A 12,490-nucleotide genomic window follows, 5' to 3' on the forward strand; every position below is an offset into this window, starting at 1 on the left:
TGAAGGTGTAAAAGACCTGTTTTTTGATTTAACAGTCCCTTCTCGTCATCAGAACATAACAACCCAAAGAGGCAAAGACCAATAGAGTCCTCTTAGATCATCTAGAGGAATGGAAACTGTGTCGCGATGAGAATTCTAAAAAAGTATATCAGAAAGGAATTTCAAAAACTCTTATGCGATCGTAAAGGAAAGAAAGATGTTTATAAAATTAATTAAACAACATATTACATTTCAAAGGGCAAATTAGTAACATACCAATTTGCTTNTGAAACCAGTAGATGCCATGCCTATAGGCCATCACGTAGGAAAACAAGTATGTAGTTAATTAATTGCACTGGTCTTCGATAAGTTGCAGCCAGGCGAGCCTAATGCGAACTTCTTGCCTGAAAATATGTAATGAACCAGCCTGCCTAATGTTAAGCATAATTTCGACCTAATCAGTACATGTAAGACATGCTAAACTACATGATTTTCTGTGATTGAAGGAGGTTTATCTGAGCCTTAATTGTTTTTTGTGCTCCCATAACTACTTTATGTGTTTTGCTTGACGCCTTAGTATTTTAACCTTTTTTAAACCTCTGAAAAGCCAAGCTTCCTCCCTTTAGGATTAGTAGTCCTAAAAGCCTCCAGGACTGATAGGTGGGACGGGTAATAGCATGCAATAGTAAACGTTTTTACTCTTAGTATATTTCTTTATTATTATTACTTAGGTTCTCACTTCCATTTTAGTAATTAAAAACTTCAAGGTCATTTTAAATCGACCTCTTTAAATTATCCACAAGGATCAAATAGACACTTTAACTTTGCTANGGGAAAGTTCCTAATTTTATTATTGTTGATCTGATTTATCTATATCTATCTATATTATTTTAAAAGCATTAATGTTCCATGATAAATATTAATTTACAAAAATATCCTCACAACAATAACCGACATTTATACCTCTTAGAAATTTAATCATAGTTTCATTTATTGGGTATATAAAATTATAAGTAATATTTAACATACATGTGATACCCACAAGGATTTAAATTCGTCTATAAAGTTAGTTACTACTATTGGAACTCATATAAGACGTGTTCAGTATTATAGTTAAAGAAAATTGTTTCTGTATCGTGCTTCTTTTTTTATTGTGGAGTTCAAGTAAGTAGTGTTGGTTGTTATTAGTTTTGGATTTAAAGTCCTGCATTAACGTATAATGTTTAAGCTTAAATTTTGTACATATAAATCATTGATTAATAAAATTCCGTTGTTTCAAGCATGAACAAGGCTGGAAACTTCTTTAATATTGTTCATTAATTACATAGGTCTATAATTTCTAACTCATCGTACACACCAGATCTCTATATAGATTTTAGTTTGTCTTTTCTTCATTAAAAAATATTAATTACATTCATTAAAAATGATATATTATATTAAGACCAGTTAGAAACGAATAAAATCACTGGTGAAAAAACATTAAAAAGAAGAAAAGAGAAAAATAGTAGTGATCAATTAGTTATATGAGAGTATGAGTGGTATATATCTAGATAAATTAGAACGTCAACATTTTTCACATATTCAAAGGCCAAATTTGTTTCATCCCTCATATCGTAAAAGGACACAATAGGATGCAAGTTCTTATGGTCACCAAGTTTTCTCATATGCGCGAAAGTCTTCGTCCTTGTCCGTTTTTTCATATAAGTAACCGAAAAAATAATAGTGATAGAAAATGAATTAGCTAAAAGTAGCATTTTTAATAATATCGTAAATTGCATGAGATTTTTTTTGGTAACAAGTATATTTGCATATCATATGTTAATTATTAGGCGCGCCTATTGTTATACGTGCGAGGCACGTACATAAAGACTAGTACTATACTAAAAGCACAACGATCCTTAGCGAAATATCGTTTTCCTTTTTTACCCCTTAGAAATAGATTTCACAATCTTTAAAATCAGCTAGAGTTTTTGTTATTAAATCTTTTCTTACTAAACTAGGTAGAAAGTACTAATATTTAGGACATTAAAGTCAATTACAATTTTACCTTATATAGAAAACAATTCGTTCATAACATATTTGCTTATTATATGTTGGCATACAAATTAGGTACAGACATAAAATTGATAAAGCAATTCAAAGTTCCATTCAATATACACGTTTCTTTCAGAATAAATATTTAAACTATTGTATGTATGTGAACTTATATTATTATTATTATTTTGAAAAATATACTTCTGACGAGCACAAGACACACACTTAAATATGCTCGCTAGTCGAAGATGATCAACGGTTGTGATTTATACGATTAAGAACTAAAATTAACTAAAAGTCTAAAGTTATTGACTAGTGACAATTGTAATAATGAGTAAGCAAAGAAGGTTATCAGTGGGAGAAGATAGGGTTTTGATGGAATAGGTGCAATATAATTGTTTGAGATCTAACTCTAGATAATTAACTTCTAATGCTCAAGTGAGTCTCTCGAATTCACTCAATTATTAGCTCAAGCGTTCAGCAGAAACTCCTCTCTCGATTAAGTCTCAACCTCACAAGATGAACCAATTTAAGCTCGGTGAAGATATGCAAGAATGCGTAGTGGATTGGTCTTTAGGAGAACCTCTCTCAATTATCCTCCTAACTAGGTTTATTCAATGATTCAACTAGCCTCTTTCGATTACTAAGAAGAATTAATGAACTCAACCAACAATATAATGCAAGGATATCACAAGTTATGCCTCTCTCAATTACATCAACAAGTGAATATAGATGCAACAATTAAATCATCCAAAATGATTCAATACATAAAACTAGAGTTATAATCCACTGATCAATACACCAAATCCATCAAACCCTAAAGAGAACTACTCCATAGCTATGGAGCAATTCATCACAAATAGAGTTAAAGTATAGGAAAACATAAAACGATCCAAATTCAGGTCTTGGGTGAGTTATGAATGATGAATTCCTTGTGCTCGCGTTCTTCCAACTCCTCCTTAGCCTCCTTAGGTCTAAAATATGTCAAAAGTCCATAAAATAACATTTTTCCATGTATTTATACCTAGTAGGGTCACGCCCAGACGAAACCACCTTCTCCTAGCCGAAATAGGATAATTGCTCTGGAAAAATTACATAGGCACGTTGCATGGGGCGACGCGCCATGCGGGGCAGCAGTGGAGATCTTTAGAGGATTGACAGTGTTGCAACAGGCAGCTTTCCTACTGCCGCGATGCCCCACGCGCCGCTCCACGCGCCGCGACTGTAGGGTTTTCTCAGAGTACGACTTTTTGCTTGCGTTTTGACGTCCAGACTTGGTCCTCGACCCCCGAACACGATCCCGACTTAATCCCTTGGGCTTTTACTCAGACTTCAAAGCTCCAAATAGCTCGAATTAGCTTAACAATATCTACATAGCTCGGAATCACTCCTACAAGGCACAAAACACACAATAAGTGCAGAACACTACCAATTAACGCTCAACACAAGTAAAGTGCCGTGAATTAGGGTGCAATTAGCGACTAAAATACGTAATTACAGCCTACCATCAACCCCCCACACTTAAACCATTGCTCGTCCACGAGCAATCAAACTACACTTCACATAGAAACGACCTTTTTAAACAACTCTCCTAACTCATCACACCAAGAATATTTAAAATAGATTAAGCACAATACCGTAACATCTTCGCCTCAAGATTTGACTCAAAAGCACCACATATTTTTCATAACGGCTCACTTACTCGAACACAGAGGTCAAACATTACCTTTCCTTCGTGAATCAAGTGCCCTCACACAACAATAGAGAGTAGTTCCACACACAATAAAATTTAAGAACAATTAGGAACTAAAGATAGAAAGAATTCGCTCGCTCTCAGAAACAACGTTCATGTGCCACAAAAGACGTACCACAGGGTTGCCCATAGTGTACTACTCTACTAACTGAGCTCATTCAGCCAAGGATCAATTAGGACTTTATTTGGTTGTAATGTAGGCTGCGAGATAGGTAGGATACATTTGGATATAAGAGTGACTACACCTCCCTAAGCAGTTTAATACATATACTTAACCTTTCAAAACCCCACACTTATGTCAAACCATAACTCCACCCTTAAATCAACATACATCAACTCCCAACTTCTTTAAGCACAACTAAATCAAGAGTTACCACTATCACGGAATATTTCTCACAATCATACGATTATTGTTTCTTCTTTCCTTTTCAATTCAAGTGGCTCTTACTTTTTCAAAAAAGTGCAACTTTCTCCTTATTTCATTAGTTCCACTCAAAAGTCAAACTATCACCCCACACTTTAACTTTTACAATGTTCATAAAACATTCAAGTGCTCACGAGAAGTAAAAGGTTCAAATAGATGGTCAATTCAAACAAATGGGTAAGGCTTGCGATGTGGTTGCCAAAGAAACATGATTACATGCTCAAAGGGTTAACTAAGATACATCAAAATTTGGTGGGTACAATCATATAACTGGCTCAACAAAGAAACGCCTATATCACTTCTAAGACTGAGAAAAACTACTATTTTGCTTTGCAAACACACGGGGTAAGTTCTATACATCAAATGCAACGCAATGAATAATACAAAACCTCACATACACATGGCACATAACTCACTCAGGATCGGACTCATCAAGACACTCTAGTCAAAGCAGTTAAGCAAAGTTAAGATCATACAATTTAAGGTACTTGAACAAGAGTCAAAAACTGAGCCTAAGCGTCAAAACTAAAGCACTTACTATTCTCAAGGCATAATAAAGTCAAGAGATATTGCCTTCAATTCAAATAACAGCACAATGTTCCTACTCCTAAAAAAAATAAAAACTAACTACACCCGGTTCAAATAAAACCCTTGGAAAAGACCCGCGGCACAAAGAAAAACCAAGGGGGACTTGTTACACTACCTAACAAAAGAAATCTTTTTGTCTTTTTCCTTCAACTTTAATCCCTCAAGAAACCTGTCAATGATATCCATCGTCGGGAAAAATCGAACATTTTTAAAATTTTATGATTTTTTCAAATTTTTTTCTATCTCTAACTACTAAAACTAAGCAAAAAGAAAACTAATATACTTACATATATACATATATCCCTCACCCCACACTTAAGTTATGGCATGTCCCCATGAGACACAATTAAAAATTATAAGGTAAAGGAAACTTCCTCGAATATCTAGTCGGGGTCTCAGCCGAAGTCGGGCTCCATTCCTCTCGCCCGAACTAAAGCATACATCTAGGCGGAAAGCTTCTTCTCGGCCTTCTTAGGGTACACCCCACACTTATCTTTCTCGCTCACCGCAGCCTTCTCTTTCGATCCCTTCACTTTCTATTCAACACTCGCAGCTGGTTTGTCATTTTGTGCCCCCTTTGCTACATTCATCTCAAAAGTCACAGTCTCCTCACCCACTCTAAGAATGAGTTTTCTCTCATGTATATCTAATATAGCTCTACCCGTTGCTAAGAATAGTCTTCCTAGGATGAGGGGGACCTCCTTGTTTTCCTCCATATTCACCACTATGAAACCCACAGGAAATACGAACTTATCCACCCCAACTAGCACATCTTCCACGATCCCCTCGGGTATAATAGTCGTTTGGTCTGCCAGCTGCAAGGATATGAGTGCAGACCTTATCTCTCCAATATCCTTCTCTAGCTTCATGTAAATAAATAGATGCATTAAATTAATTGAGGCACTAGAATCACAGAAAAATTTATTAAAATTAATAGTTCCTACAGAGCAAGGAATAGTAAAACTCCCTGGATCTCCACACTTTTGTGGGAGTTTATTTTGCAATATCGCGCTGCAAAGCTATGTGAGCTTCATCACTGAGGTCTCCTCGATTTTCCTCTTCTTAGTAAGGATCTCTTTTAAGAATTTGGCATAAGCAGTCATCTGCGAGAGCACTTCTGTGAATGGTAAGTTTACATGAACCTGTTTCAGCACATTCAGAAATCTCCCAAACTGCTTGTCCAGCTTTTTTCTACTTTGCTTTTGAGGGAAAGGTAGAGCAGGCATATACTTGCTATCCTCAAGTTCCTGCCTTCTCGATTTTTCTTCCTTCTTTTTTTTTTCTCGACTTTCATCGGGCCTTTCTTCTTCTTGTCATCATTACTTTTCAGCTGCTCCCCACTCTCTTTTTCAAGTCTCACCTCTTTTTTGGATTGGGGTGAAATTTTTCACCACTTGCCCACTTCTCAAAGTTACATGATTCACCGTTTCTTTGGGATTTCTTTCAGTATCAGTGGGGAGAGTTCATGGAATCCTCTCAGACAATAGAGTGGCTAGCCGCCCAACCTGTCTTTCCAGGTTTTGAAAACCCATGCCCAGTTCTTTGATAGCTGCACCGTGTTCCCGCATAGCTGCACCATGTTCCCGTATAGCTGCACTATGAGTTTCAAGCCTCTCATTAGTTTTCAGATGAAGGCCTTTATGAGATCTTCTATGCCATACTGAATGGGCTGTTGAGGCTGATATTGCTGCCTCTGCTAATTCATAAAGCAGGAGCTCCTTGTCCCTGGGGTCTGGGGTTATTTTGTTTCCATGCATTCGCAGTACCCCCAGGTGAAATCCATGAAAAGCCGGGGTGCCTCTGACCCATTGCATTAAAATTATAGTTTCCCACATCATTCACTTCCTCAGTTGAGGCTTGACACTCATGAGTAGGGTGTCCTCTTCAACATATATCACAAGCTGCGTGAGACTCATTTTATATCAAGGCTAAGGACAACTCTCGTATTTCTTTGGCCATAACATCAAGCTGTACCTACACAGATATATTAGAATCAACTTGGTGAACACAAGTTGACCTTCTTCTTTCTGCACTCTCAGAGGGCCACTGATTAGCATCTTCAGATAACTCATCAAGAATTGTAACTATCTCCTCTGAAGTCTTCTTCACCAAAGGGCCTCCAACTGCATTGCTCAATGTTCTACCCGAGGCCGGTGTCAATCCTTCCCAAAAGTCCTAGAGTTGCATCTAGCGTTCAATTCCGCTATGTTGACACTTTCTCACTATCTCCTTAAACCTCTCCCACGCTTCAAAAACAGTTTCAGTCTCTTTCTGGTAGAAGTTATGGATTTCTCTTCTAATCTTTCCCGTCTTAGTTGAGGAGAAATATTTATCAAGAAATTTTCTGGTCATCTCCTCCCAAGTTCTAATCAATCCATTGAGAAAGCTTCGAAGCCATTCCTTAGCATCATATTTCAGTAAAAAAGGGAATGCCCTTAAGTACACTGCATCTTGTGACACCCCATTGTATTGAAATGTGTTCATGATCTCCTCGAAGTCCATTAGATAAGTGTTTGGATTTTCATTTGGCTTCCCTATGAAGACACAACAATTCTGAAGGGTTTGAAGCAACCCTTGCTTCAACTCAAAATTGGTAGCTACAATTGGAGGTGGTCTAACACTTGATAATCCTTGATTGTGGACTGATCTAGCATAATCGCCAAGTGGTCTCCCAGGCCTGGGAGCTATATTTCCAAACTGTCTATTGCCAAGGGTTAATGTTGATTAATTCTTTGACCCCTCTCTTCTTCATAGACATCCTCTGCAGCTCTAATAGCTGCTTCCTCTACATCTCGTGCAGCTTTTTCTCGTCGTTGGGCTGCCTCACTTGCAACCAAATCTACATTATCATCATCGATTCCAGCCATAGTTTCTTTGGTTGAGGATTGCCCAACCTTTTCTAATGTCTCGGTGAGATTTATTTCCTTCCTCAACTATCGCAGTTGTTTTTCTATCTCGGTCTCGTATGGTTGCACTTCTTTTGCTGAAGCTCGAGTCATGCACTAATCTTAACCTGTAACTTGCGCACAACCAAAGAACACCAACCGTAAAAAGGGAAAAATAAAATAAAAATAAAAAAATTCCTGAATTAGCACTACAAACTATTTCAAACACTCTTGATTGCCAATCTCCGGCAACGGTACCAAAATTTGACGAGCACAAAACACACACTTAAATATGCTAGCTAGTCGAATATAGTATAATATAATATCGTATCCATAGGGATCGGATTTAAACACGTTCTTGTAGTTTCTAGCTTGATTGCTATCTAAGATGATCAATAGTTGAGATTTATATGATTAAGAACTAAAATTAACTAAGAATCTAAAGCTATTAACTAGTGATAATCGTAACAATGAGTAAGCAAAGAAGGTTATCAGTGGGAGAAAATAGGGTTTTGATGGAATAGGTGCAAGATAATTATTTGGGATCTAACTCTAGATAATTAACTTCTAATGTTCAAGTGAGTCTCTCGAATTCACTCAATTATTAGTTCAAGAGTTCAGCAGAAACTCCTCTCTCGATTAAGTCTCAAACTTACAAGATGAACCAACTTAAGCTCAGTGAAGATATGCAAGAATGCATAGTGGATTGGTCTTTAAGAGAACCTCTATCGATTATCCTCCTAACTAGGTTTAATCAATGATTCAACTAGCCTCTTTCGAATACTAAGAAGAATTAGTGAACTCAACCGACAATATAATGCAAAGATATCACAAGTTATGCCTCTCTCGATCACATGAACAAGTGAATATAGATGCAACAATTAAATCATTCAAAACGATTCAATACATAAAACTAGAGTTATAATCCACTAACAATCATCAATACACCAAATCCATCAATCCCTAAAGAGAACTACTCAATAACCGTGGACCAATTCATCACAAATATAGTTAAAGTATATGAAAACATAAAACGATCCAAACTCGGGTCTTAAGTGAGGAATGAATGATTAATTGCTTGTGCTCGTGTTCTTTTAACTCCTCCTTAGCCTCCTTACGTCTAAAATATGTCAAAAGTCCATAAAATGATGTTTTTCCATATATTTATACCAAGTAGGGCCGCGCCCAGATGAAACCACCTTCTCCTAGCCGAAATAGGACAATTGCTATGGAAAAACCACACATGCACGCTGCATGGGTCGACGCGCCACGCGGGCCAGCAGTGGAGACCTTCAGAGGCTTGACACTTTTGCGACAGGCAGCTTTCGTACATTCGCGGTGCCCCACGCGCCACTCCACGTGCCGCGACTATAGTGTTTTCTTAGAGTACGACTTTTTGCTTGCATTTTGACGTCCAGACTTGGTCCTCGACCCATGAACACGATCCCGGCTTAATTCCTTGGGCTTTTACTCAGACTTCAAAGCTCCAAATAGCTCGAATTGGCTCCACAACATCTACATAGCTTAAAATCACTCCTACACGAACTAACGCTCAACAAAAGTAAAGTGCAATGAATTAGAGTGCAATAAGTGGCTAAAATGCATAATTATAGCCTACCATCAACTTCTATCATTAAAATGTAGCCCATGTTTGACTATCTATAATTTTAATCTATTTTGACCATCTAAAAATTACATGTAGTATGAAAATTTTAAAGGCCAAACTTCGTAATAATGCAGGAGAAAATGTATAACATGTATCACAGATGAGTTGCCATTTTTTTTCTTTTTGAAAATATTCTGTCATGACCCAAAATCTCACAAAGTCGTGATAGCACCTAATCCAACCCGCTAGGTAAGCCAAGCAATGAATAATAGAACTCAAATGAAAGATCATTAATAACATGAAACAAGATAGCTGAATTTCATATAATTTTTCCAAGGATTGGTAGTACAAGTCAAGATCCATTAAAATTTAGGTTTACAAATATGGTACGAAAATAAATACAATATCCGCTTGGCAGATACACGAAGAGAAGTACAAATTCTAAACTACTTAGAACAAGTAGTAGTTATATCCGGGAAATAGGTACATCTTCAATGCCAGCTTCTGCCATCCACAGCAGCTCAACTCCAAGGTCTGCATGCAAGGTGCAGAAGCATAGTATGAGTACAACTGACCCTATGTACTCAGTAAGTATTCTGACTAACCTCAGTAAAATAGTGACGAGGTCTCAGGTCAAGGATACTCACTATATATAACCTGTACAACTCATAACATATACGTATACCCAGAAACAATATCGAAGTCTAAACATGAAATACAGTTACATCAAACAGTGCACATAGAGAGGATGTACGTAAGTCTCTTAACAGTTCAACATATAAAGAAGATATGCATTTGATATCAGATAACACATCAACAATTGCATATACAGAAGATATGCACAGGTACTGTTATAGTTAAACTACTCGACATACGGAGAAGATATGCGTATAACATTATTAAATCCTCAAGCTTGCATACAGAGAAGATATGCGTAAAATATCAAATAATTCATCAACAGTTGCATATAGAGAAGATATCCATGATTAAACAAGTCAAGTACACGAATCCATATATAGAAAAGATATGTACGGTGATTGATCTCATCAAGTAAAGCAGCATATAGAGAAGATATATATAAAAGGCATGTATACATATCGGAACTAGCATATAGAGAAGATATGCAGTGAAAAATCATGTATACATCCAAGCAGTTTGCAAATAGAGAAGAGATGCAAAGTCCAACCAATGAACATTTTACCATGTTTAACGTCAACCAAAAACCCGTTGGTTTCTACAACTCGCGTGGACATCAAGAGAGAAATATGAGAGGGTGAACTTAGGGGGAAGGATCCTTATCCACACCCTGCACGGACAACTCACGTGCTGTACTGGCAACTCATGTGCCATAATCATAATAGCGCACAGACAACTCACGTGTTGTCAATCCAGTCCATCACAAAAAAAGCATATACAAAAGTACATGTATACCCTCGACGAATATCAAATTACGTACTCATGGACTGATAAATAATATGATATAGTGTATGCTTGTGCGAAGTATTTTATAACAAATCAAGTTAAGCAGGTACGCCATACAACAAAAAATATTATGCTTAACATGGAACCAACTCCTACACATGATCTCTAGAATGATTCACGGAGTTTATGTAGTCATACAGACATGTAGAGCATGATAACAAGAATCACATTATCCAAATCAAGGTGTAGTACAGCCTAAAGACTATTCTGGTAAAAATCATACATCACAACCATATATACGCTCGTCACCTCGCATATACGTCGCTTTTAATACATTTTAATTAGGCAAATAAAGTCATATCCTAAGGGTTATTCCCTCAGCGAGATTATACAAGATACTTACCTCAAACAAGCCAAATCAATACTCTAAAAATGCCTTTCCACGCGAATCGACCTCTGAAAGGCCCGAATCTAGTAAAAAACAATTCAATAATACCAAACAAAGCCATAGGAAACAATCCTAAACAATAAAGCTTCGATCTTCATGCAAATACATAAAGTCAACCCAAAAGTTAACCCGACCCGCACCCTAGAACCCGAAAAAACTCACAAATTCCGAACATCCATTCTAATACGAGTCTAAATATACAAGTTTCATCCAAAATCAACTCCAAATCAGGGTTCAAATCTCTATTTTTCACTTTAGAAAAGTTTTGCCAAAACCCCTAAAATACACTTTCTTATCTTTCAAGCCAAAATCCTTTTTTCTTTTTTAAGATTCCTTGATTTAGAGCCAAAATTAATAATAGATTTATGTTATAATCATAAATGCGAGTTAGGTTTATTTACCCCAATGAATTAGGTGAAAAATTCCTAAAAAGACACCTCTTCCTGAGCTCTAAAACTTTGTGGGAAAAAGTAACTAACTCTCGAAATAAGTAAAAAAAATAATACAACAGTTGTCCCAGCTCGAATCAGTTGCTAGACGATCCTGAAACTCACATTTGATAAGCCCAACATAATTCTTGCAAGATTACACCCAAGATAGCCTTTTGAATCACCTAATTTGATCTTAAAATGAGGGAGGTATGATGTTTTGAAGTTTTAAAGGAAGTCTAAAAATTTCAAGGACAGAACCGGTATTTTCGGAATTATTGCACTAGAAAATCAGCAATTGCAAAATCCCCCTTTTAGCACCCAAGACTCGTTCGGAACCTGCCGAACACAAACCATATATGCATTTCAATCATAAAATACGCTACAAACATGCTCGCGTACCCAAAACACCGAAAAGAGATCGTCTTGACCCGATATTGACCGTGGTCAAACTCCAAATCCTTAACTTAACTAGTCTCTCAGCCAATGATCCAAAATACACCCGAGCCTCTCAGGACCCCATCCGGTCACACCAAAAAGTACAAATACATTGTCCGAACTTATCCAAAGGCTCAAAACCCCATGGGAATATCACAATAAAGAATTGAGGCTCACATAATAGAATTTCTCTTAAGTTGTTAAATCTTCATTCTTTCAAGAGAGTGTCCGAATAACACTTACACGCTTTGGATTACTTCCAAACTTTGCACACAACTTCAGTTCAACTATATAGACCTATCCAAAGTCTTGAAACACCAATTGGAGTCTAATAACATCAAACTCAACTCTTGGTCAAACTTATAAACTCTTAAGTTCTTCAAATTGCCAAGTTTTGACAAACAATTTCGAGTTCTTCTAGGAACCTCCAAAACCAAATTCAAACATATGTACAAGTCCAAAACCACTATACAAACCTATCGGAA

The sequence above is a fragment of the Nicotiana attenuata genome, chromosome 7 (genome assembly GCF_001879085.1).
Source record: "Nicotiana attenuata strain UT chromosome 7, NIATTr2, whole genome shotgun sequence".
In the NCBI taxonomy this organism is placed as follows: domain Eukaryota; kingdom Viridiplantae; phylum Streptophyta; class Magnoliopsida; order Solanales; family Solanaceae; genus Nicotiana; species Nicotiana attenuata.